The 22503-nt window shown below is 44.1% G+C and overlaps 15 non-coding genes across 15 annotated transcripts; all 15 read right to left on the bottom strand.

The window, feature by feature from the left end:
• Window positions 1–1873: 1873 nt before the first annotated feature.
• On the bottom strand, window positions 1874–1956 carry TRNAL-AAG (transfer RNA leucine (anticodon AAG)). The gene has a single exon. It is a non-coding gene; the product is annotated as a tRNA-Leu (tRNA).
• A 904-nt stretch (window positions 1957–2860) lies between these two features.
• Window positions 2861–2943, bottom strand: TRNAL-UAG (transfer RNA leucine (anticodon UAG)). The gene has a single exon. It is a non-coding gene; the product is annotated as a tRNA-Leu (tRNA).
• Window positions 2944–3969: 1026 nt separating this feature from the next.
• Window positions 3970–4052, bottom strand: TRNAL-AAG (transfer RNA leucine (anticodon AAG)). The gene has a single exon. It is a non-coding gene; the product is annotated as a tRNA-Leu (tRNA).
• A 189-nt stretch (window positions 4053–4241) lies between these two features.
• TRNAL-CAG (transfer RNA leucine (anticodon CAG)) lies at window positions 4242–4324 on the bottom strand. Its single transcript has one exon. It is a non-coding gene; the product is annotated as a tRNA-Leu (tRNA).
• A 1907-nt stretch (window positions 4325–6231) lies between these two features.
• Window positions 6232–6314, bottom strand: TRNAL-CAG (transfer RNA leucine (anticodon CAG)). Its single transcript has one exon. It is a non-coding gene; the product is annotated as a tRNA-Leu (tRNA).
• A 1741-nt stretch (window positions 6315–8055) lies between these two features.
• TRNAL-AAG (transfer RNA leucine (anticodon AAG)) lies at window positions 8056–8138 on the bottom strand. Its single transcript has one exon. It is a non-coding gene; the product is annotated as a tRNA-Leu (tRNA).
• Window positions 8139–9041: 903 nt separating this feature from the next.
• TRNAL-UAG (transfer RNA leucine (anticodon UAG)) lies at window positions 9042–9124 on the bottom strand. The gene has a single exon. It is a non-coding gene; the product is annotated as a tRNA-Leu (tRNA).
• Window positions 9125–10150: 1026 nt separating this feature from the next.
• On the bottom strand, window positions 10151–10233 carry TRNAL-AAG (transfer RNA leucine (anticodon AAG)). The gene has a single exon. It is a non-coding gene; the product is annotated as a tRNA-Leu (tRNA).
• Window positions 10234–10422: 189 nt separating this feature from the next.
• TRNAL-UAG (transfer RNA leucine (anticodon UAG)) lies at window positions 10423–10505 on the bottom strand. The gene has a single exon. It is a non-coding gene; the product is annotated as a tRNA-Leu (tRNA).
• Window positions 10506–11137: 632 nt separating this feature from the next.
• TRNAL-UAG (transfer RNA leucine (anticodon UAG)) lies at window positions 11138–11220 on the bottom strand. Its single transcript has one exon. It is a non-coding gene; the product is annotated as a tRNA-Leu (tRNA).
• A 1026-nt stretch (window positions 11221–12246) lies between these two features.
• On the bottom strand, window positions 12247–12329 carry TRNAL-AAG (transfer RNA leucine (anticodon AAG)). Its single transcript has one exon. It is a non-coding gene; the product is annotated as a tRNA-Leu (tRNA).
• Window positions 12330–18086: 5757 nt separating this feature from the next.
• On the bottom strand, window positions 18087–18169 carry TRNAL-AAG (transfer RNA leucine (anticodon AAG)). Its single transcript has one exon. It is a non-coding gene; the product is annotated as a tRNA-Leu (tRNA).
• A 189-nt stretch (window positions 18170–18358) lies between these two features.
• TRNAL-CAG (transfer RNA leucine (anticodon CAG)) lies at window positions 18359–18441 on the bottom strand. Its single transcript has one exon. It is a non-coding gene; the product is annotated as a tRNA-Leu (tRNA).
• A 1907-nt stretch (window positions 18442–20348) lies between these two features.
• Window positions 20349–20431, bottom strand: TRNAL-CAG (transfer RNA leucine (anticodon CAG)). Its single transcript has one exon. It is a non-coding gene; the product is annotated as a tRNA-Leu (tRNA).
• A 1741-nt stretch (window positions 20432–22172) lies between these two features.
• Window positions 22173–22255, bottom strand: TRNAL-AAG (transfer RNA leucine (anticodon AAG)). The gene has a single exon. It is a non-coding gene; the product is annotated as a tRNA-Leu (tRNA).
• Window positions 22256–22503: the final 248 nt, after the last annotated feature.

The following is a 22503-nucleotide window of genomic DNA, read 5'->3' as shown; positions in this document are numbered from 1 at the left end:
AAATGATCTGATTTTCTCCCTCAAGAAAAAAGAAGATTAAACACAGGTTTGTCAGAAGTGGGATTTGAACCCACGCCTCCAGAAGAGACTGCAACCTGAACGCAGAGTCTTAGACCACTTGGCCATCCTGACTTGCATTTGCAGCACCTTCCACAAGCCAGACAGCCATGCAAGTTTGGTACCGAAAAGGCATGCCCTCAATTTATTTATCCCATTATAATCATTTCCAACAGATCTTTGAACAATCCATACAGAGCAGTACCTATGAAGAACTCTTTAGACCTTTAAAGCGTACAAAGAGAAAGTGCTATTCACCAGCCACTTGAACGGCCCAAAGCTGCTTTGAAATTGAGTCAACAGCCACATCTTGGCTGACTAAAGCAAATTCAACAAGGGAGCTCAATGTCACAACATAGGGTGGAATACGCAAATCTAAGCAGCCCCTGATCACAGCCCTGAGGAAATTGCTGTAAGTGTGCTGGAGTCCAGCTGTCTACCAGGTGCTTGGCATTCTTCCAAATTTGCATGGCCTGTCTGGCCAGGGAATACAAGAGCATGACTCTTCTAGATGAGCTCTTACATGGGTCCTAAGCTCATTTGGTAAGGATTGCACTTTATCAGCAAGACTTTGTACAACAGAAATATATGAGAAACTCAAGCTCTCTTGACTAGACGAGGACGGAATAACGTCCCTGGTGAAGACGAACAGATGCAACTTCCATCAGATGTTATCCTGATGTAGAAGATTATATCTCCAAAAGTCATTTCAGAAGTGGGATTCGAACCCACGCCTCCAGAGGAGACTGCAGCCTAAACACAGCTCCTTTGACCACTCGGCCATCCTGACAGTGAAGAGTCCTAAGAAATGTATAAAAGTCACTCAGAAATTTCTGCGTCCATGCAAGCTTGAAATAATTTCAACCTTCAAACACAAGGTGCAACTTTTTGCACAGGACAATAAACACAGAAGATCACATATGAAAGCATTTCATTTCACAGGTGTACTGTTTTTATGCTTTTAGAATAACTTATACCTCTCACCAGCTATTTAGGGTTCTGTATCCTACTCACAAAATTATCTTGCCTGCGACTTCTCTCTTTATACACAAACAACTACTGCTCAGGAAGTAGGAAGGCAGAAGGTGGGGCAGTTTATCCAAATTTATGCTGTCAATGTGCCTTGCAGATTTATGCAGAATTTCTAGATCCTTGCTGGAAACAAGAGAGCAGGCCTTGTTTCAGATCAACTGTCCCTAGCAAGGAACGTCTGAGCACATCCATTCTTTTGCTCTCTAGCCCCTGGCTTGGGACTCACCCTCACTGGCTGAGGAGTGAAGTTCTGCATACCAACGTTGCATAGAAGGTATGTTTGTGATTGGTTTGAGATGGGTGGGAGGTCAAGAGCAGGGAAAAGCAAGTCACCTTCACTTCTAGTCTCCTCTTCTATGCCTACCTGCCGTTCACTCACTCTGTCTTTGTTTCATTCTCTCCTTCCTCAACACCCCATCTCACTCACTGGCTCTATCATTTGTGCTCTTTCCCCTTGCTCTTCATTTCATAGTGGAAACATCTCTTGAATGGATCATTAGAAAATGAGGTTACATAAAATTAAAAATCTACTTATTAGAAACCAAAAATATCACAAGACTGAATGTAAGCCATTTCTTCAATAAAAGGGATTTTTTAGGCACCCCCCAAAAAACACATAAAACACCACTAGTGCTAGAAGAATATTATACGAGCTTGAAGACAGAATTGGGCAAATTCATTTGCAGTTGAAACTGAAGTTTGGTACTTATTCAGATATTATATGCACTGCCAATTTTTAGCTGAGATTCTGAAGGAACGCAGAGACAAAATGGACTTAAAGTTTTGCCAGAAGTGGGATTCGAACCCACGCCTCCAGGAGAGACTGCGGCCTTAACGCAGCGCCTTAGACCACTCGGCCATCCTGACCACATGTTGCTTGTCCATCTACATAGTGAGAAAGATAGTGTGAACAAAAAAAACACACATCTTAGGCCATAAGTGGCTATAGCAAGAAAAAAACTCACTGCACTTTTCCAAAAAGACAACCATATAAGCCCATGTGAGGGAAATGATCTGATTTTCTCCCTCAAGAAAAAAGAAGATTAAACACAGGTTTGTCAGAAGTGGGATTTGAACCCACGCCTCCAGAAGAGATTGCATCCTGAACGCAGCGCCTTAGACCACTCAGCCATCCTGACTTGCATTTGCAGCACCTTCCACAAGCCAGACAGCCATGCAAGTTTGGTACCGAAAAGGCATGCCCTCAATTTATTTATCCCATTATAAGCATTTCCAACAGATCTTTGAACAATCCATACAGAGCAGTACCTATGAAGAACTCTTTAGACCTTTAAAGCGTACAAAGAGAAAGTGCTATTCACCAGCCACTTGAACGGCGCAAAGCTGCTTTGAAATTGAGTCAACAGCCACATCTTGGCTGACTAAAGCAAATTCAACAAGGGAGCTCAATGTCACAACATAGGGTGGAATACGCAAATCTAAGCAGCCCCTGATCACAGCCCTGAGGGCATTGCTGTAAGTGTGCTGGAGTACAGCTGTCTACCAGGTGCTTGGCATTCTTCCAAATTTGCATGGCCTGTCTGGCGAGGGAATACAAGAGCATGACTCTTCTAGATGAGCTCTTACATGGGTCATAAGCTCATTTGGTAAGGATTGCACTTTATCAGCAAGACTTTGTACAACAGAAATATATGAGAAACCCAAGCTCTCTTGACTAGACGAGGACAGAATAAAGTCCCAGGTGAAGACGAACAGAAGCAACTTCCATCAGATGTTATCCTGATGAAGAAGATTATATCTCCAAAAGTCATTTCAGAAGTGGGATTCGAACCCACGCCCCCAGAGGAGACTGCGGCCTAAACACAGCGCCTTAGACCACTCAGCCATCCTGACAGTGAAGAGTCCTAAGAAATGTATAAAAGTCACTCAGAAATTTCTGCGTCCATGCAAGCTTGAAATAATTTCAACCTTCAAACACAAGGTGCAACTTTTTGCACAGGACAATAAACACAGAAGATCACATATGAAAGCATTTCATTTCACAGGTGTACTGTTTTTATGCTTTTAGAATAACTTATACCTCTCACCAGCTATTTAGGGTTCTGTATCCTACTCACAAAATTACCTTGCCTGCGACCTTTCTCTCTATACACAAACAACTACTGCTCAGGAAGTAGGAAGGCAGAAGGTGGGGCAGTTTATGCAAATTTATGCTGTCAATGTGCCTTGCACATTCATGCAGAATTTCTAGATCCTTGCTGGAAACAAGAGAGCAGGCCTTGTTTCAGATCAACTGTCCCTAGCAAGGAACTTCTGAGCACATCCATTCTTTTGCTCTCTAGCCCCTGGCTTGGGACTCACCCTCACTGGCTGAGGAGTGAAGTTCTGCATACCAACGTTGCATAGAGGGTATGTTTGTGATTGGTTTGAGATGGGTGGGAGGTCAAGAGCAGGGAAAAGCAAGTCACTTTCACTTTTAGTCTCCTCTTCTATGCCTACCTGCCGTTCACTCACTCTGTCTTTGTTTCATTCTCTCCTTCCTCAACACCCCATCTCACTCACTCGCTCTATCATTTGTGCTCTTTCCCCTTGCTCTTCATTTCATAGTGGAAACATCTCTTGAATGGATCATTAGAAAATGAGGTTACATAAAATTAAAAATCTACTTATTGGAAACCAAAAATATCACAAGACTGAATGTAAGCCATTTCTTCAATAAAAGGGATTTTTTAGGCACCCCCCAAAAAACACATAAAACACCACTAGTGCTAGAAGAATATTATAAGAGCTTGAAGACAGAATTGGGCAAATTCATTTGCAGTTGAAACTGAAGTTTGGTACTTATTCAGATATTTTATGCACTGCCAATTTTTAGCTTAGATTCTGAAGGAACGCAGAGACAAAATGGACTTAAAGTTTTGTCAGAAGTGGGATTCGAACCCACGCCTCGAGGAGAGACTGCGGCCTTAACGCAGCGCCTTAGACCACTCGGCCATCCTGACCACATGTTGCTTGTCCATCTACATAGTGAGAAAGATAGTGTGAACAAAAAAAACACACATCTTAGGCCATAAGTGGCTATAGCAAGAAAAAAACTCACTGCACTTTTCCAAAAAGACAACCATATAAGCCCATGTGAGGGAAATGATCTGATTTTCTCCCTCAAGAAAAAAGAAGATTAAACACAGGTTTGTCAGAAGTGGGATTTGAACCCACGCCTCCAGAAGAGACTGCGACCTGAACGCAGCGCCTTAGACCACTCGGCCATCCTGACTTGCATTTGCAGCACCTTCCACAAGCCAGACAGCCATGCAAGTGGGGTACCGAAAAGGCATGCCCTCAATTTATTTATCCCATTATAAGCATTTCCAACAGATCTTTGAACAATCCATACAGAGCAGTACCTATGAAGAACTCTTTAGACCTTTAAAGCGTACAAAGAGAAAGTGCTATTCACCAGCCACTTGAACGGCCCAAAGCTACTTTGAAATTGAGTCAACAGCCACATCTTGGCTGACTAAAGCAAATTCAACAAGGGAGCTCAATGTCACAACATAGGGTGGAATACGCAAATCTAAGCAGCCCCTGATCACAGCCCTAAGGACATTGCTGTAAGTGTGCTGGAGTACAGCTGTCTACCAGGTGCTTGGCATTCTTCCAAATTTGCATGGCCTGTCTGGCCAGGGAATACAAGAGCATGACTCTTCTAGATGAGCTCTTACATGGGTCCTAAGCTCATTTGGTAAGGATTGCACTTTATCAGCAAGACTTTGTACAACAGAAATATATGAGAAACCCAAGCTCTCTTGACTAGACGAGGACGGAATAACGTCCCAGGTGAAGACGAACAGATGCAACTTCCATCAGATGTTATCCTGATGAAGAAGATTATATCTCCAAAAGTCATTTCATAAGTGGGATTCGAACCCATACCTCCAGAGGAGACTGCACCCTAAACACAGCGGCTTAGTCCACTCGGCCATCCTGACAGTGAAGAGGCCTAAGAAATGTATAAAAGTCACTCAGAAATGTCTGCGTCCATGCAAGCTTGAAATAATTTCAACCTTCAAACACAAGGTGCAACTTTTTGCACAGGACAATAAACACAGAAGATCACATATGAAAGCATTTCATTTCACAGGTGTACTGTTTTTATGCTTTTAGAATAACTTATACCTCTCACCAGCTATTTAGGGTTCTGTATCCTACTCACAAAATTATCTTGCCTGCGACCTCTCTCTTTATACACAAACAACTACTGCTCAGGAAGTAGGAAGGCAGAAGGTGGGGCAGTTTATGCAAATTTATGCTGCCAATGTGCCTTGCAGATTCATGCAGAATTTCTAGATCCTTGCTGGAAACAAGAGAGCAGGCCTTGTTTCAGATCAACTGTCCCTAGCAAGGAACGTCTGAGCACATCCATTCTTTTGCTCTCTAGCCCCTGGCTTGGGACTCACCCTCACTGGCTGAGGAGTGAAGTTCTGCATACCAACGTTGCATAGAAGGTATGTTTGTGATTGGTTTGAGATGGGTGGGAGGTCAAGAGCAGCACTCGCTCTATCCTTTGTGCTCTTTCCCCTTGCTCTTCATTTCATAGTGGAAACATCTCTTGAATGGATCATTAGAAAATGAGGCTACATAAAATTAAAAATCTACTTATTGGAAACCAAAAATATCACAAGACTGAATGTAAGCCATTTCTTCAATAAAAGGGATTTTTTAGGCACCCCCCAAAAAACACATAAAACACCACTAGTGCTAGAAGAATATTATAAGAGCTTGAAGACAGAATTGGGCAAATTCATTTGCAGTTGAAACTGAAGTTTGGTACTTATTCAGATATTTTATGCACTGCCAATTTTTAGCTTAGATTCTGAAGGAACGCAGAGACAAAATGGACTTAAAGTTTTGTCAGAAGTGGGATTCGAACCCACGCCTCGAGGAGAGACTGCAGCCTTAACGCAGCCCCTTAGACCACTCGGCCATCCTGACCACATGTTGCTTGTTCATCTACATAGTGAGAAAGATAGTGTGAACAAAAAAAACACACATCTTAGGCCATAAGTGGCTATAGCAAGAAAAAAACTCACTGCACTTTTCCAAAAAGACAACCATATAAGCCCATGTGAGGGAAATGATCTGATTTTCTCCCTCAAGAAAAAAGAAGATTAAACACAGGTTTGTCAGAAGTGGGATTTGAACCCACGCCTCCAGAAGAGACTGCGACCTGAACGCAGCGCCTTAGACCACTCGGCCATCCTGACTTGCATTTGCAGCACCTTCCACAAGCCAGACAGCCATGCAAGTGGGGTACCGAAAAGGCATGTCCTCAATTTATTTATCCCATTATAAGCATTTCCAACAGATCTTTGAACAATCCATACAGAGCAGTACCTATGAAGAACTCTTTAGACCTTTAAAGCGTACAAAGAGAAAGTGCTATTCACCAGCCACTTGAACGGCCCAAAGCTGCTTTGAAATTAAGTCAATAGCCACATCTTGGCTGACTAAAGCAAATTCAAAAAGGGATCTCAATGTCACAACATAGGGTGGAATTCGCAAATCTAAGCAGCCCCTGATCACTGCCCTGAGGAAATTGCTGTAAGTGTGCTGGAGTCCAGCTGTCTACCAGGTGCTTGGCATTCTACCAAATTTGTATGGCCTGTCTGGCCAGGGAATACAAGAGAATGACTCTTCTATTTGAGCTCTTACATGGGTCATAAGCTCATTTGGTAAGGATTGCACTTTATCAGCAAGACTTTGTACAACAGAAATATATGAGAAACCCAAGCTCTCTTGACTAGACGAGGACAGAATAACGTCCCAGGTGAAGACGAACAGAAGCACCTTCCATCAGATGTTATCCTGATGAAGAAGATTATATCTCCAAAAGTCATTTCAGAAGTGGGATTCGAACCCACGTCTCCAGAGGAGACTGTGGCCTAAACACAGCACCTTAGACCACTCGGCCATCCTGACAGTGAAGAGTCCTAAGAAATGTATAAAAGTCACTCAGAAATTTCTGCGTCCATGCAAGCTTGAAATAATTGCAACCTTCAAACACAAGGTGCAACTTTTTGCACAGGACAATAAACACAGAAGATCACATATGAAAGCATTTCATTTCACAGGTGTACTGTTTTTATGCTTTTAGAATAACTTATACCTCTCACCAGCTATTTAGGGTTCTGTATCCTACTCACAAAATTACCTTGCCTGCGACCTTTCTCTCTATACACAAACAACTACTGCTCAGGAAGTAGGAAGGCAGAAGGTGGGGCAGTTTATGCAAATGTATGCTGTCAATGTGCCTTGCACATTCATGCAGAATTTCTAGATCCTTGCTGGAAACAAGAGAGCAGGCCTTGTTTCAGATCAACTGTCCCTAGCAAGGAACGTCTGAGCACATCCATTCTTTTGCTCTCTAGCCCCTGGCTTGGGACTCACACTCACTGGCTGAGGAGTGAAGTTCTGCATACCAACGTTGCATAGAAGGTATGTTTGTGATTGGTTTGAGATGGGTGGGAGGTCAAGAGCAGGGAAAAGCAAGTCACTTTCACTTCTAGTCTCCTCTTCTATGCCTACCTGCCGTTCACTCACTCTGTCTTTGTTTCATTCTCTCCTTCCTCAACACCCCATCTCACTCACTCGCTCTATCATTTGTGCTCTTTCCCCTTGCTCTTCATTTCATAGTGGAAACATCTCTTGAATGGATCATTAGAAAATGAGGTTACATAAAATTAAAAATCTACTTATTGGAAACCAAAAATATCACAAGACTGAATGTAAGCCATTTCTTCAATAAAAGGGATTTTTTAGGCACCCCCCAAAAAACACATAAAACACCACTAGTGCTAGAAGAATATTATAAGAGCTTGAAGACAGAATTGGGCAAATTCATTTGCAGTTGAAACTGAAGTTTGGTACTTATTCAGATATTATATGCACTGCCAAATTTTAGCTGAGATTCTGAAGGAACGCAGAGACAAAATGGACTTAAAGTTTTGTCAGAAGTGGGATTCGAACCCACGCCTCCAGGAGAAACTGCGGCCTTAACGCAGCGCCTTAGACCACTCGGCCATCCTGACCACATGTTGCTTGTCCATCTACATAGTGAGAAAGATAGTTTGAACAAAAAAACACACATCTTAGGCCATAAGTGGCTATAGCAAGAAAAAAACTCACTGCACTTTTCCAAAAAGACAACCATATAAGCCCATGTGAGGGAAATGATCTGATTTTCTCCCTCAAGAAAAAAGAAGATTAAACACAGGTTTGTCAGAAGTGGGATTTGAACCCACGCCTCCAGAAGAGACTGCAACCTGAACGCAGAGTCTTAGACCACTTGGCCATCCTGACTTGCATTTGCAGCACCTTCCACAAGCCAGACAGCCATGCAAGTTTGGTACCGAAAAGGCATGCCCTCAATTTATTTATCCCATTATAATCATTTCCAACAGATCTTTGAACAATCCATACAGAGCAGTACCTATGAAGAACTCTTTAGACCTTTAAAGCGTACAAAGAGAAAGTGCTATTCACCAGCCACTTGAACGGCCCAAAGCTGCTTTGAAATTGAGTCAACAGCCACATCTTGGCTGACTAAAGCAAATTCAACAAGGGAGCTCAATGTCACAACATAGGGTGGAATACGCAAATCTAAGCAGCCCCTGATCACAGCCCTGAGGACATTGCTGTAAGTGTGCTGGAGTACAGCTGTCTACCAGGTGCTTGGCATTCTTCCAAATTTGCATGGCCTGTCTGGCCAGGGAATACAAGAGCATGACTCTTCTAGATGAGCTCTTACATGGGTCCTAAGCTCATTTGGTAAGGATTGCACTTTATCAGCAAGACTTTGTACAACAGAAATATATGAGAAACCCAAGCTCTCTTGACTAGACGAGGACGGAATAACGTCCCTGGTGAAGACGAACAGATGCAACTTCCATCAGATGTTATCCTGATGTAGAAGATTATATCTCCAAAAGTCATTTCAGAAGTGGGATTCGAACCCACGCCTCCAGAGGAGACTGCAGCCTAAACACAGCGCCTTAGACCACTCGGCCATCCTGACAGTGAATAGTCCTAAGAAATGTATAAAAGTCACTCAGAAATTTCTGCGTCCATGCAAGCTTGAAATAATTTCAACCTTCAAACACAAGGTGCAACTTTTTGCACAGGACAATAAACACAGAAGATCACATATGAAAGCATTTCATTTCACAGGTGTACTGTTTTTATGCTTTTAGAATAACTTATACCTCTCACCAGCTATTTAGGGTTCTGTATCCTACTCACAAAATTATCTTGCCTGCGACTTCTCTCTTTATACACAAACAACTACTGCTCAGGAAGTAGGAAGGCAGAAGGTGGGGCAGTTTATCCAAATTTATGCTGTCAATGTGCCTTGCAGATTCATGCAGAATTTCTAGATCCTTGCTGGAAACAAGAGAGCAGGCCTTGTTTCAGATCAACTGTCCCTAGCAAGGAACGTCTGAGCACATCCATTCTTTTGCTCTCTAGCCCCTGGCTTGGGACTCACCCTCACTGGCTGAGGAGTGAAGTTCTGCATACCAACGTTGCATAGAAGGTATGTTTGTGATTGGTTTGAGATGGGTGGGAGGTCAAGAGCAGGGAAAAGCAAGTCACCTTCACTTCTAGTCTCCTCTTCTATGCCTACCTGCCGTTCACTCACTCTGTCTTTGTTTCATTCTCTCCTTCCTCAACACCCCATCTCACTCACTGGCTCTATCATTTGTGCTCTTTCCCCTTGCTCTTCATTTCATAGTGGAAACATCTCTTGAATGGATCATTAGAAAATGAGGTTACATAAAATTAAAAATCTACTTATTGGAAACCAAAAATATCACAAGACTGAATGTAAGCCATTTCTTCAATAAAAGGGATTTTTTAGGCACCCCCCAAAAAACACATAAAACACCACTAGTGCTAGAAGAATATTATACGAGCTTGAAGACAGAATTGGGCAAATTCATTTGCAGTTGAAACTGAAGTTTGGTACTTATTCAGATATTATATGCACTGCCAATTTTTAGCTGAGATTCTGAAGGAACGCAGAGACAAAATGGACTTAAAGTTTTGTCAGAAGTGGGATTCGAACCCACGCCTCCAGGAGAGACTGCGGCCTTAACGCAGCGCCTTAGACCACTCGGCCATCCTGACCACATGTTGCTTGTCCATCTACATAGTGAGAAAGATAGTGTGAACAAAAAAAACACACATCTTAGGCCATAAGTGGCTATAGCAAGAAAAAAACTCACTGCACTTTTCCAAAAAGACAACCATATAAGCCCATGTGAGGGAAATGATCTGATTTTCTCCCTCAAGAAAAAAGAAGATTAAACACAGGTTTGTCAGAAGTGGGATTTGAACCCACGCCTCCAGAAGAGACTGCGTCCTAAACGCAGCGCCTTAGACCACTCAGCCATCCTGACTTGCATTTGCAGCACCTTCCACAAGCCAGACAGCCATGCAAGTTTGGTACCGAAAAGGCATGCCCTCAATTTATTTATCCCATTATAAGCATTTCCAACAGATCTTTGAACAATCCATACAGAGCAGTACCTATGAAGAACTCTTTAGACCTTTAAAGCGTACAAAGAGAAAGTGCTATTCACCAGCCACTTGAACGGCCCAAAGCTGCTTTGAAATTGAGTCAACAGCCACATCTTGGCTGACTAAAGCAAATTCAACAAGGGAGCTCAATGTCACAAAATAGGGTGGAATACGCAAATCTAAGCAGCCCCTGATCACAGCCCTGAGGACATTGCTGTAAGTGTGCTGGAGTACAGCTGTCTACCAGGTGCTTGGCATTCTTCCAAATTTGCATGGCCTGTCTGGCCAGGGAATACAAGAGCGTGACTCTTCTAGATGAGCTCTTACATGGGTCCTAAGCTCATTTGGTAAGGATAGCACTTTATCAGCAAGACTTTGTACAACAGAAATATATGAGAAACCCAAGCTCTCTTGACTAGACGAGGACGGAATAACGTCCCAGGTGAAGACGAACAGATGCAACTTCCATCAGATGTTATCCTGATGAAGAAGATTATATCTCCAAAAGTCATGTCAGAAGTGGGATTCGAACCCACGCCTCCAGAGGAGACCATGGCCTAAACACAGCACCTTAGACCACTCGGCCATCCTGACAGTGGAGAGTCCTAAGAAATGTATAAAAGTCACTCAGAAATTTCTGCGTCCATGCAAGTTTGAAATAATTTCAACCTTCAAACACAAGGTGCAACTTTTTGCACAGGACAATAAACACAGAAGATCACATATGAAAGCATTTCATTTCACAGGTGTACTGTTTTTATGCTTTTAGAATAACTTATACCTCTCACCAGCTATTTAGGGTTCTGTATCCTACTCACAAAATTACCTTGCCTGCGACCTCTCTCTTTATACACAAACAACTACTGCTCAGGAAGTAGGAAGGCAGAAGGTGGGGCAGTTTATGCAAATTTATGCTGTCAATGTGCCTTGCAGATTCATGCAGAATTTCTAGATCCTTGCTGGAAACAAGAGAGCAGGCCTTGTTTCAGATCAACTGTCCCTAGCAAGGAACGTCTGAGCACATCCATTCTTTTGCTCTCTAGCCCCTGGCTTGGGACTCACCCTCACTGGCTGAGGAGTGAAGTTCTGCATTCCAACGTTGAATAGAAGGTATGTTTGTGATTGGTTTGAGATGGGTGGGAGGTCAAGAGCAGGGAAAAGCAAGTCACCTTCACTTCTAGTCTCCTCTTCTATGCCTACCTGCCGTTCACTCACTCTGTCTTTGTTTCATTCTCTCCTTCCTCAACACCCCATCTCACTCACTGGCTCTATCATTTGTGCTCTTTCCCCTTGCTCTTCATTTCATAGTGGAAACATCTCTTGAATGGATCATTAGAAAATGAGGTTACATAAAATTAAAAATCTACTTATTGGAAACCAAAAATATCACAAGACTGAATGTAAGCCATTTCTTCAATAAAAGGGATTTTTTAGGCACCCCCCAAAAAACACATAAAACACCACTAGTGCTAGAAGAATATTATACGAGCTTGAAGACAGAATTGGGCAAATTCATTTGCAGTTGAAACTGAAGTTTGGTACTTATTCAGATATTATATGCACTGCCAATTTTTAGCTGAGATTCTGAAGGAACGCAGAGACAAAATGGACTTAAAGTTTTGCCAGAAGTGGGATTCGAACCCACGCCTCCAGGAGAGACTGCGGCCTTAACGCAGCGCCTTAGACCACTCGGCCATCCTGACCACATGTTGCTTGTCCATCTACATAGTGAGAAAGATAGTGTGAACAAAAAAAACACACATCTTAGGCCATAAGTGGCTATAGCAAGAAAAAAACTCACTGCACTTTTCCAAAAAGACAACCATATAAGCCCATGTGAGGGAAATGATCTGATTTTCTCCCTCAAGAAAAAAGAAGATTAAACACAGGTTTGTCAGAAGTGGAATTTGAACCCACGCCTCCAGAAGAGATTGCATCCTGAACGCAGCGCCTTAGACCACTCAGCCATCCTGACTTGCATTTGCAGCACCTTCCACAAGCCAGACAGCCATGCAAGTTTGGTACCGAAAAGGCATGCCCTCAATTTATTTATCCCATTATAAGCATTTCCAACAGATCTTTGAACAATCCATACAGAGCAGTACCTATGAAGAACTCTTTAGACCTTTAAAGCGTACAAAGAGAAAGTGCTATTCACCAGCCACTTGAACGGCGCAAAGCTGCTTTGAAATTGAGTCAACAGCCACATCTTGGCTGACTAAAGCAAATTCAACAAGGGAGCTCAATGTCACAACATAGGGTGGAATACGCAAATCTAAGCAGCCCCTGATCACAGCCCTGAGGGCATTGCTGTAAGTGTGCTGGAGTACAGCTGTCTACCAGGTGCTTGGCATTCTTCCAAATTTGCATGGCCTGTCTGGCGAGGGAATACAAGAGCATGACTCTTCTAGATGAGCTCTTACATGGGTCATAAGCTCATTTGGTAAGGATTGCACTTTATCAGCAAGACTTTGTACAACAGAAATATATGAGAAACCCAAGCTCTCTTGACTAGACGAGGACAGAATAAAGTCCCAGGTGAAGACGAACAGAAGCAACTTCCATCAGATGTTATCCTGATGAAGAAGATTATATCTCCAAAAGTCATTTCAGAAGTGGGATTCGAACCCACGCCCCCAGAGGAGACTTCGGCCTAAACACAGCGCCTTAGACCACTCAGCCATCCTGACAGTGAAGAGTCCTAAGAAATGTATAAAAGTCACTCAGAAATTTCTGCGTCCATGCAAGCTTGAAATAATTTCAACCTTCAAACACAAGGTGCAACTTTTTGCACAGGACAATAAACACAGAAGATCACATATGAAAGCATTTCATTTCACAGGTGTACTGTTTTTATGCTTTTAGAATAACTTATACCTCTCACCAGCTATTTAGGGTTCTGTATCCTACTCACAAAATTACCTTGCCTGCGACCTTTCTCTCTATACACAAACAACTACTGCTCAGGAAGTAGGAAGGCAGAAGGTGGGGCAGTTTATGCAAATTTATGCTGTCAATGTGCCTTGCACATTCATGCAGAATTTCTAGATCCTTGCTGGAAACAAGAGAGCAGGCCTTGTTTCAGATCAACTGTCCCTAGCAAGGAACTTCTGAGCACATCCATTCTTTTGCTCTCTAGCCCCTGGCTTGGGACTCACCCTCACTGGCTGAGGAGTGAAGTTCTGCATACCAACGTTGCATAGAGGGTATGTTTGTGATTGGTTTGAGATGGGTGGGAGGTCAAGAGCAGGGAAAAGCAAGTCACTTTCACTTTTAGTCTCCTCTTCTATGCCTACCTGCCGTTCACTCACTCTGTCTTTGTTTCATTCTCTCCTTCCTCAACACCCCATCTCACTCACTCGCTCTATCATTTGTGCTCTTTCCCCTTGCTCTTCATTTCATAGTGGAAACATCTCTTGAATGGATCATTAGAAAATGAGGTTACATAAAATTAAAAATCTACTTATTGGAAACCAAAAATATCACAAGACTGAATGTAAGCCATTTCTTCAATAAAAGGGATTTTTTAGGCACCCCCCAAAAAACACATAAAACACCACTAGTGCTAGAAGAATATTATAAGAGCTTGAAGACAGAATTGGGCAAATTCATTTGCAGTTGAAACTGAAGTTTGGTACTTATTCAGATATTTTATGCACTGCCAATTTTTAGCTTAGATTTTTATTTTATTTATTTATTTTATGTAGCTTATAAAGCGCACAGCTACCCCCGGAGGGGTGTCCCGGCGCTGGAACCTGAGTCTCAGAGGGGAAAAAGGGAACAGACAGGGGAAATGACAAGAAGATCAAAGTCTAGAAAAGAGCCAGGTTTTGAGTCTGGCCCGGAAGACAGATTCAGAGGAGCAGAATCTGAGATCGACTGGCAGGGAGTTCCATAATTTTGCAGCAATGACGCTGAATCCTCTGCCACCCATTCTGGAAAGTCTGAAGCGGGGAGAGATCAGAAGGCATAGGTCATTGGATCTTAGAGATCTGATGGACCGGGATATTAAGACTCGTTTTTTTAGATAGTTTGGTCCGCGATCATTAATGGCTCGATGAGTCAGAGTGAGGATCTTAAACTGAATTCGGCTAGCCACAGGAAGCCAGTGCAGTTCCCTACGATATGCGGCAACTGACTGACGATAAGAAATATTACCAATCAGCCTAGCTGCCGCATTCTGGACAATCTGAAGCCGGTCAGTCAGGTATTGGGGAGCTCCGGCATAAAGACTATTAGCATAGTCCAGGTGGGACGTAATGAGAGCGTGGGTGACTGTCCGGCGGGAATCCAAAGGGAGATAGGGAAGGATTTTCCGGATCATGCGTAGCTTTAGGAAGCAAGCCGAGGTCACTTTTTGAATCTGGGTCTTACAAGATAGAGAGTCATTGAAATGGAAGCCCAGGTTGCGGGCCGAATGGACGGGAGAGGGAGCGGGATCTAATGCCGTGGGCCACCACCAGGAGGAGGGGATGGAATTTTTCTGGTTAAAAAACAGCACCTCTGTTTTGTCAGCGTTGAGTCTTAGATGGTTTTCAGACATCCAATCACTGATGTTGTTAAGACACCGACGGAAGTTGGAGAACGCGGAGTCAGAGTGGCCCCTAAAGGAGAACACTAGCTGAGTGTCATCAGCATAAGAGACCACCCTGACTCCATAGGACTCCACCACGCCGGCCAGAGGGGCAAGATATATGTTAAAAAACAGAGGGCTGAGGGCCGAGCCCTGTGGCACCCCGCAAGATAAGGGTTTTTCCTCCGATCTAAAGGGCCGCAACAGCACTCTTTGGCTTCTTCCAGAGAGGAAGGACTCGATCCAGCTGATGGCAGTGCCGCCAATGCCCATCTGCCGTAGTCGGTCAAGGAGGATGGAGTGGGATACCGTATCGAATGCCGCGGACAGGTCGAGGAGGACCAGCATGGCCTCCTCGCCTCTGTCCACGCACTCTCGAATGGTCTCCGAGACCTCCAGCAGAGCCGTCTCCGTACTGTATCCCGCCCGAAATCCAGATTGCGAGTCGTGCAATAGTAAGTTGTTCTCCAGGTACTCCGTGAGTTGCAGCTGCACGGCTTTTTCCAGAACCTTAGCAGGTTTGGGGAGGAGGGATATAGGGCGGTAGTTGGAAAATACAGTGGGATCGGCATCTGCCTTTTTTAGAATTGGGATCACCAAGGCTTCCTTCCAGGTGGTAGGGAAAAAGCCATGGTGCAGAGAGGCATTCCAGATGGAGAGGAACGGGTCGGCTAGCAGGGGAGCCAATTCACCCATAGTTTTGGCCGGAACGGGGTCAGTGGGTGCGCCAGACTTGCAGTGAATGAGTAGTCTGAGAGCATCCTCCTGGGCAAGTTTATTGAAAGCATGAAGGGACGGAGAGTTAGGGGGATCGGTAGACGCAGTCCGAGGCATTGGCTCTTTAGGGAAGGAGACGCAGAGTTTATCGATCTTTTCGAGAAAGAAATCCGAGAGTCCTTCACATAGTTTCTGGCTAGCTGAGACCTGAGTGGTCCTAGCCGGAGGGGTAATAAAATTTTTTACAATGGAGAAGAGGGTTTTAGAAGAATTATGGGCCTTGGCAATTTGGAGCGAGAAGTGGTCTTTCATGGCTGTTTTTTTATGTTTGAGAAATTTTTTCAAGGCCGCCTTGTAGGCAAGCTTAGCTTCAAGATCGTAATTTAACCTCCACTTCCGTTCGAGTGCTTTACAGCAACTTTTTTCCTCGCGGAGGGAGGTGGAGAACCAGGGAGAAGAAGGACGGGATCTAGAGGAAGTAATGAGTTTCTGGGGGGCAATGTGGTCAATAGCGTTGATAAGGGCGGAGTTGAGCCTGGCGATGTTAAAATCGATATCCGGGGATAGATGGTCCGTCTGGAAATGGAATATCGGGTCAAGGGAAGCGCATGTGACTTTGTGCCACTTCCTCCCCAGCTCTTTCCTAGGCACAGGAGGGATAGGTTTGCGGTCTAAGGTCAGAGAAAAAGGGATAAGGTAATGGTCCGACCATGTAAGAGGAAGGGAGGGAGAAACAGTAATAGTGGGGAAATTGGCGAAAATAAGGTCCAGGGTGTGACCCGCCACATGAGTAGGACCGGTAACAAGTTGAGTAAGATTAAGGCTATCCATGATTTCCAGTAAATTATTCGCTTTTGCGCAGAGGGAGTTATCGATATGAAGGTTAAAATCACCTAGAGCCAAAAAGTATTGATGTTTCAAGGCTAAATCAGCTAACTGGTGGGTGAGAGCGGTAAGAGAAAGGGAAGCCGCCGTGGGAGGGTTATAGATTAGAGAGCCGGCTAGAATGACAGCCGAGGAATCAGATACTGAGAAGTAGAGGGCTTCAATGATACCAATGTTGGTGAGTTTGGTAATGGTCAGCTGGAAATAGGATTTAAAGATAATAGCTAATCCGCCTCCCGATTTTCCCCCTGCACGATTGACACATTTTATGTCATAGCCAGATGGAATGGCTAAATAGATGTCCGGGGAGGATGAGTCAGTCATCCAAGACTCAGTGAGGAATAAAATATCCCACTCCTCGGAGGAAATCAACAACCAGATGTCATTGGCATGGCGGGGGAGAGACCGGCAGTTGAGTAAGCCTGCTTTCAACGTCCGATGATTAGACGTTGAGAGCTGCGGCGTGGGCTCAGAAAGTGAATGGGAAAGAAAGGACGGGAGAGTGAAGTTGCACTGGGGGCAGTGAAATGGAGCTGATTCAAGATGGATAGGATTGCAGGGGGTAGTGGCCGCACAGAGGGGGGGATTCAGAGAGTGGAGTAGGGAGTTGGACCAGCACCTACGAACAGTATCAGCAGCATGGACAGGGAGACAAGCCCTGGGCCCGGTCCAGGCCCGGACGGGCCCAGACGGGCTTGCCTTTGGCGCGCCTTCGGCGCGCAAACGGCGCGCCCGCTGCGCCCGTCCGCTGCGCCTCCTAGCGAGGCACATGATTTATACCCAAGCAAGAGGGCGTCACGGGGGTGTGGCCAGCTGAGGTGGGCGTGTCTAAGGACGCGTCTCGCCCTCAGTGATGGCGGAGAAGAATCGTTGCAGCGCTGAGAAACGCTGTTCAATGCAGGGGTGAGTAGGTCTTGGAGTTAAAACAGAGCACAACAAAGTATTTTAAAAACAAAGGGTTCACTCCCGGCTTCCGCCTCAGGAGACTCACAATTCGTCAATGCCGCGCTGTCAGCTGTGCGTGCAATTTAAACAGATTTCAGGGGGCGTGGCCAGCTGAGGTGGGCGTGTCTAAGGACGCGTCTCGCCCTCAGTGATGGCGGAGAAGAATCGTTGCAGCGCTGAGAAACGCTGTTCAATGCAGGGGTGAGTAGGTCTTGGAGTTAAAACAGAGCACAACAAAGTATTTTAAAAACAAAGGGTTCACTCCCGGCTTCCGCCTCAGGAGACTCACAATTCGTCAATTCGTCTGAAGGAACGCAGAGACAAAATGGACTTAAAGTTTTGTCAGAAGTGGGATTCGAACCCACGCCTCGAGGAGAGACTGCGGCCTTAACGCAGCGCCTTAGACCACTCGGCCATCCTGACCACATGTTGCTTCTCCATCTACATAGTGAGAAAGATAGTGTGAACAAAAAAAACACACATCTTAGGCCATAAGTGGCTATAGCAAGAAAAAAACTCACTGCACTTTTCCAAAAAGACAACCATATAAGCCCATGTGAGGGAAATGATCTGATTTTCTCCCTCAAGAAAAAAGAAGATTAAACACAGGTTTGTCAGAAGTGGGATTTGAACCCACGCCTCCAGAAGAGACTGCGACCTGAACGCAGCGCCTTAGACCACTCGGCCATCCTGACTTGCATTTGCAGCACCTTCCACAAGCCAGACAGCCATGCAAGTGGGGTACCGAAAAGGCATGCCCTCAATTTATTTATCCCATTATAAGCATTTCCAACAGATCTTTGAACAATCCATACAGAGCAGTACCTATGAAGAACTCTTTAGACCTTTAAAGCGTACAAAGAGAAAGTGCTATTCACCAGCCACTTGAACGGCCCAAAGCTACTTTGAAATTGAGTCAACAGCCACATCTTGGCTGACTAAAGCAAATTCAACAAGGGAGCTCAATGTCACAACATAGGGTGGAATACGCAAATCTAAGCAGCCCCTGATCACAGCCCTAAGGACATTGCTGTAAGTGTGCTGGAGTACAGCTGTCTACCAGGTGCTTGGCATTCTTCCAAATTTGCATGGCCTGTCTGGCCAGGGAATACAAGAGCATGACTCTTCTAGATGAGCTCTTACATGGGTCCTAAGCTCATTTGGTAAGGATTGCACTTTATCAGCAAGACTTTGTACAACAGAAATATATGAGAAACCCAAGCTCTCTTGACTAGACGAGGACGGAATAACGTCCCAGGTGAAGACGAACAGATGCAACTTCCATCAGATGTTATCCTGATGAAGAAGATTATATCTCCAAAAGTCATTTCATAAGTGGGATTCGAACCCATACCTCCAGAGGAGACTGCACCCTAAACACAGCGGCTTAGTCCACTCGGCCATCCTGACAGTGAAGAGGCCTAAGAAATGTATAAAAGTCACTCAGAAATGTCTGCGTCCATGCAAGCTTGAAATAATTTCAACCTTCAAACACAAGGTGCAACTTTTTGCACAGGACAATAAACACAGAAGATCACATATGAAAGCATTTCATTTCACAGGTGTACTGTTTTTATGCTTTTAGAATAACTTATACCTCTCACCAGCTATTTAGGGTTCTGTATCCTACTCACAAAATTATCTTGCCAGTGACCTCTCTCTTTATACACAAACAACTACTGCTCAGGAAGTAGGAAGGCAGAAGGTGGGGCAGTTTATGCAAATTTATGCTGCCAATGTGCCTTGCAGATTCATGCAGAATTTCTAGATCCTTGCTGGAAACAAGAGAGCAGGCCTTGTTTCAGATCAACTGTCCCTAGCAAGGAACGTCTGAGCACATCCATTCTTTTGCTCTCTAGCCCCTGGCTTGGGACTCACCCTCACTGGCTGAGGAGTGAAGTTCTGCATACCAACGTTGCATAGAAGGTATGTTTGTGATTGGTTTGAGATGGGTGGGAGGTCAAGAGCAGCACTCGCTCTATCATTTGTGCTCTTTCCCCTTGCTCTTCATTTCATAGTGGAAACATCTCTTGAATGGATCATTAGAAAATGAGGCTACATAAAATTAAAAATCTACTTATTGGAAACCAAAAATATCACAAGACTGAATGTAAGCCATTTCTTCAATAAAAGGGATTTTTTAGGCACCCCCCAAAAAACACATAAAACACCACTAGTGCTAGAAGAATATTATAAGAGCTTGAAGACAGAATTGGGCAAATTCATTTGCAGTTGAAACTGAAGTTTGGTACTTATTCAGATATTTTATGCACTGCCAATTTTTAGCTTAGATTCTGAAGGAACGCAGAGACAAAATGGACTTAAAGTTTTGTCAGAAGTGGGATTCGAACCCACGCCTCGAGGAGAGACTGCAGCCTTAACGCAGCCCCTTAGACCACTCGGCCATCCTGACCACATGTTGCTTGTTCATCTACATAGTGAGAAAGATAGTGTGAACAAAAAAAACACACATCTTAGGCCATAAGTGGCTATAGCAAGAAAAAAACTCACTGCACTTTTCCAAAAAGACAACCATATAAGCCCATGTGAGGGAAATGATCTGATTTTCTCCCTCAAGAAAAAAGAAGATTAAACACAGGTTTGTCAGAAGTGGGATTTGAACCCACGCCTCCAGAAGAGACTGCGACCTGAACGCAGCGCCTTAGACCACTCGGCCATCCTGACTTGCATTTGCAGCACCTTCCACAAGCCAGACAGCCATGCAAGTGGGGTACCGAAAAGGCATGTCCTCAATTTATTTATCCCATTATAAGCATTTCCAACAGATCTTTGAACAATCCATACAGAGCAGTACCTATGAAGAACTCTTTAGACCTTTAAAGCGTACAAAGAGAAAGTGCTATTCACCAGCCACTTGAACGGCCCAAAGCTGCTTTGAAATTAAGTCAATAGCCACATCTTGGCTGACTAAAGCAAATTCAAAAAGGGATCTCAATGTCACAACATAGGGTGGAATTCGCAAATCTAAGCAGCCCCTGATCACTGCCCTGAGGAAATTGCTGTAAGTGTGCTGGAGTCCAGCTGTCTACCAGGTGCTTGGCATTCTACCAAATTTGTATGGCCTGTCTGGCCAGGGAATACAAGAGAATGACTCTTCTAGATGAGCTCTTACATGGGTCATAAGCTCATTTGGTAAGGATTGCACTTTATCAGCAAGACTTTGTACAACAGAAATATATGAGAAACCCAAGCTCTCTTGACTAGACGAGGACAGAATAACGTCCCAGGTGAAGACGAACAGAAGCACCTTCCATCAGATGTTATCCTGATGAAGAAGATTATATCTCCAAAAGTCATTTCAGAAGTGGGATTCGAACCCACGTCTCCAGAGGAGACTGTGGCCTAAACACAGCACCTTAGACCACTCGGCCATCCTGACAGTGAAGAGTCCTAAGAAATGTATAAAAGTCACTCAGAAATTTCTGCGTCCATGCAAGCTTGAAATAATTGCAACCTTCAAACACAAGGTGCAACTTTTTGCACAGGACAATAAACACAGAAGATCACATATGAAAGCATTTCATTTCACAGGTGTACTGTTTTTATGCTTTTAGAATAACTTATACCTCTCACCAGCTATTTAGGGTTCTGTATCCTACTCACAAAATTACCTTGCCTGCGACCTTTCTCTCTATACACAAACAACTACTGCTCAGGAAGTAGGAAGGCAGAAGGTGGGGCAGTTTATGCAAATGTATGCTGTCAATGTGCCTTGCACATTCATGCAGAATTTCTAGATCCTTGCTGGAAACAAGAGAGCAGGCCTTGTTTCAGATCAACTGTCCCTAGCAAGGAACGTCTGAGCACATCCATTCTTTTGCTCTCTAGCCCCTGGCTTGGGACTCACACTCACTGGCTGAGGAGTGAAGTTCTGCATACCAACGTTGCATAGAAGGTATGTTTGTGATTGGTTTGAGATGGGTGGGAGGTCAAGAGCAGGGAAAAGCAAGTCACTTTCACTTCTAGTCTCCTCTTCTATGCCTACCTGCCGTTCACTCACTCTGTCTTTGTTTCATTCTCTCCTTCCTCAACACCCCATCTCACTCACTCGCTCTATCATTTGTGCTCTTTCCCCTTGCTCTTCATTTCATAGTGGAAACATCTCTTGAATGGATCATTAGAAAATGAGGTTACATAAAATTAAAAATCTACTTATTGGAAACCAAAAATATCACAAGACTGAATGTAAGCCATTTCTTCAATAAAAGGGATTTTTTAGGCACCCCCCAAAAAACACATAAAACACCACTAGTGCTAGAAGAATATTATAAGAGCTTGAAGACAGAATTGGGCAAATTCATTTGCAGTTGAAACTGAAGTTTGGTACTTATTCAGATATTATATGCACTGCCAAATTTTAGCTGAGATTCTGAAGGAACGCAGAGACAAAATGGACTTAAAGTTTTGTCAGAAGTGGGATTCGAACCCACGCCTCCAGGAGAGACTGCGGCCTTAACGCAGCACCTTAGACCACTCGGCCATCCTGACCACATGTTGCTTGTCCATCTACATAGTGAGAAAGATAGTTTGAACAAAAAAACACACATCTTAGGCCATAAGTGGCTATAGCAAGAAAAAAACTCACTGCACTTTTCCAAAAAGACAACCATATAAGCCCATGTGAGGGAAATGATCTGATTTTCTCCCTCAAGAAAAAAGAAGATTAAACACAGGTTTGTCAGAAGTGGGATTTGAACCCACGCCTCCAGAAGAGACTGCAACCTGAACGCAGAGTC

This window comes from Lissotriton helveticus, chromosome 8, assembly GCF_964261635.1.
Source record: "Lissotriton helveticus chromosome 8, aLisHel1.1, whole genome shotgun sequence".
NCBI lineage: Eukaryota > Metazoa > Chordata > Amphibia > Caudata > Salamandridae > Lissotriton > Lissotriton helveticus.
The sequence above is the reverse complement of the archived record's forward strand: the minus strand, read 5'-3'. Positions and strand labels throughout refer to the sequence as shown.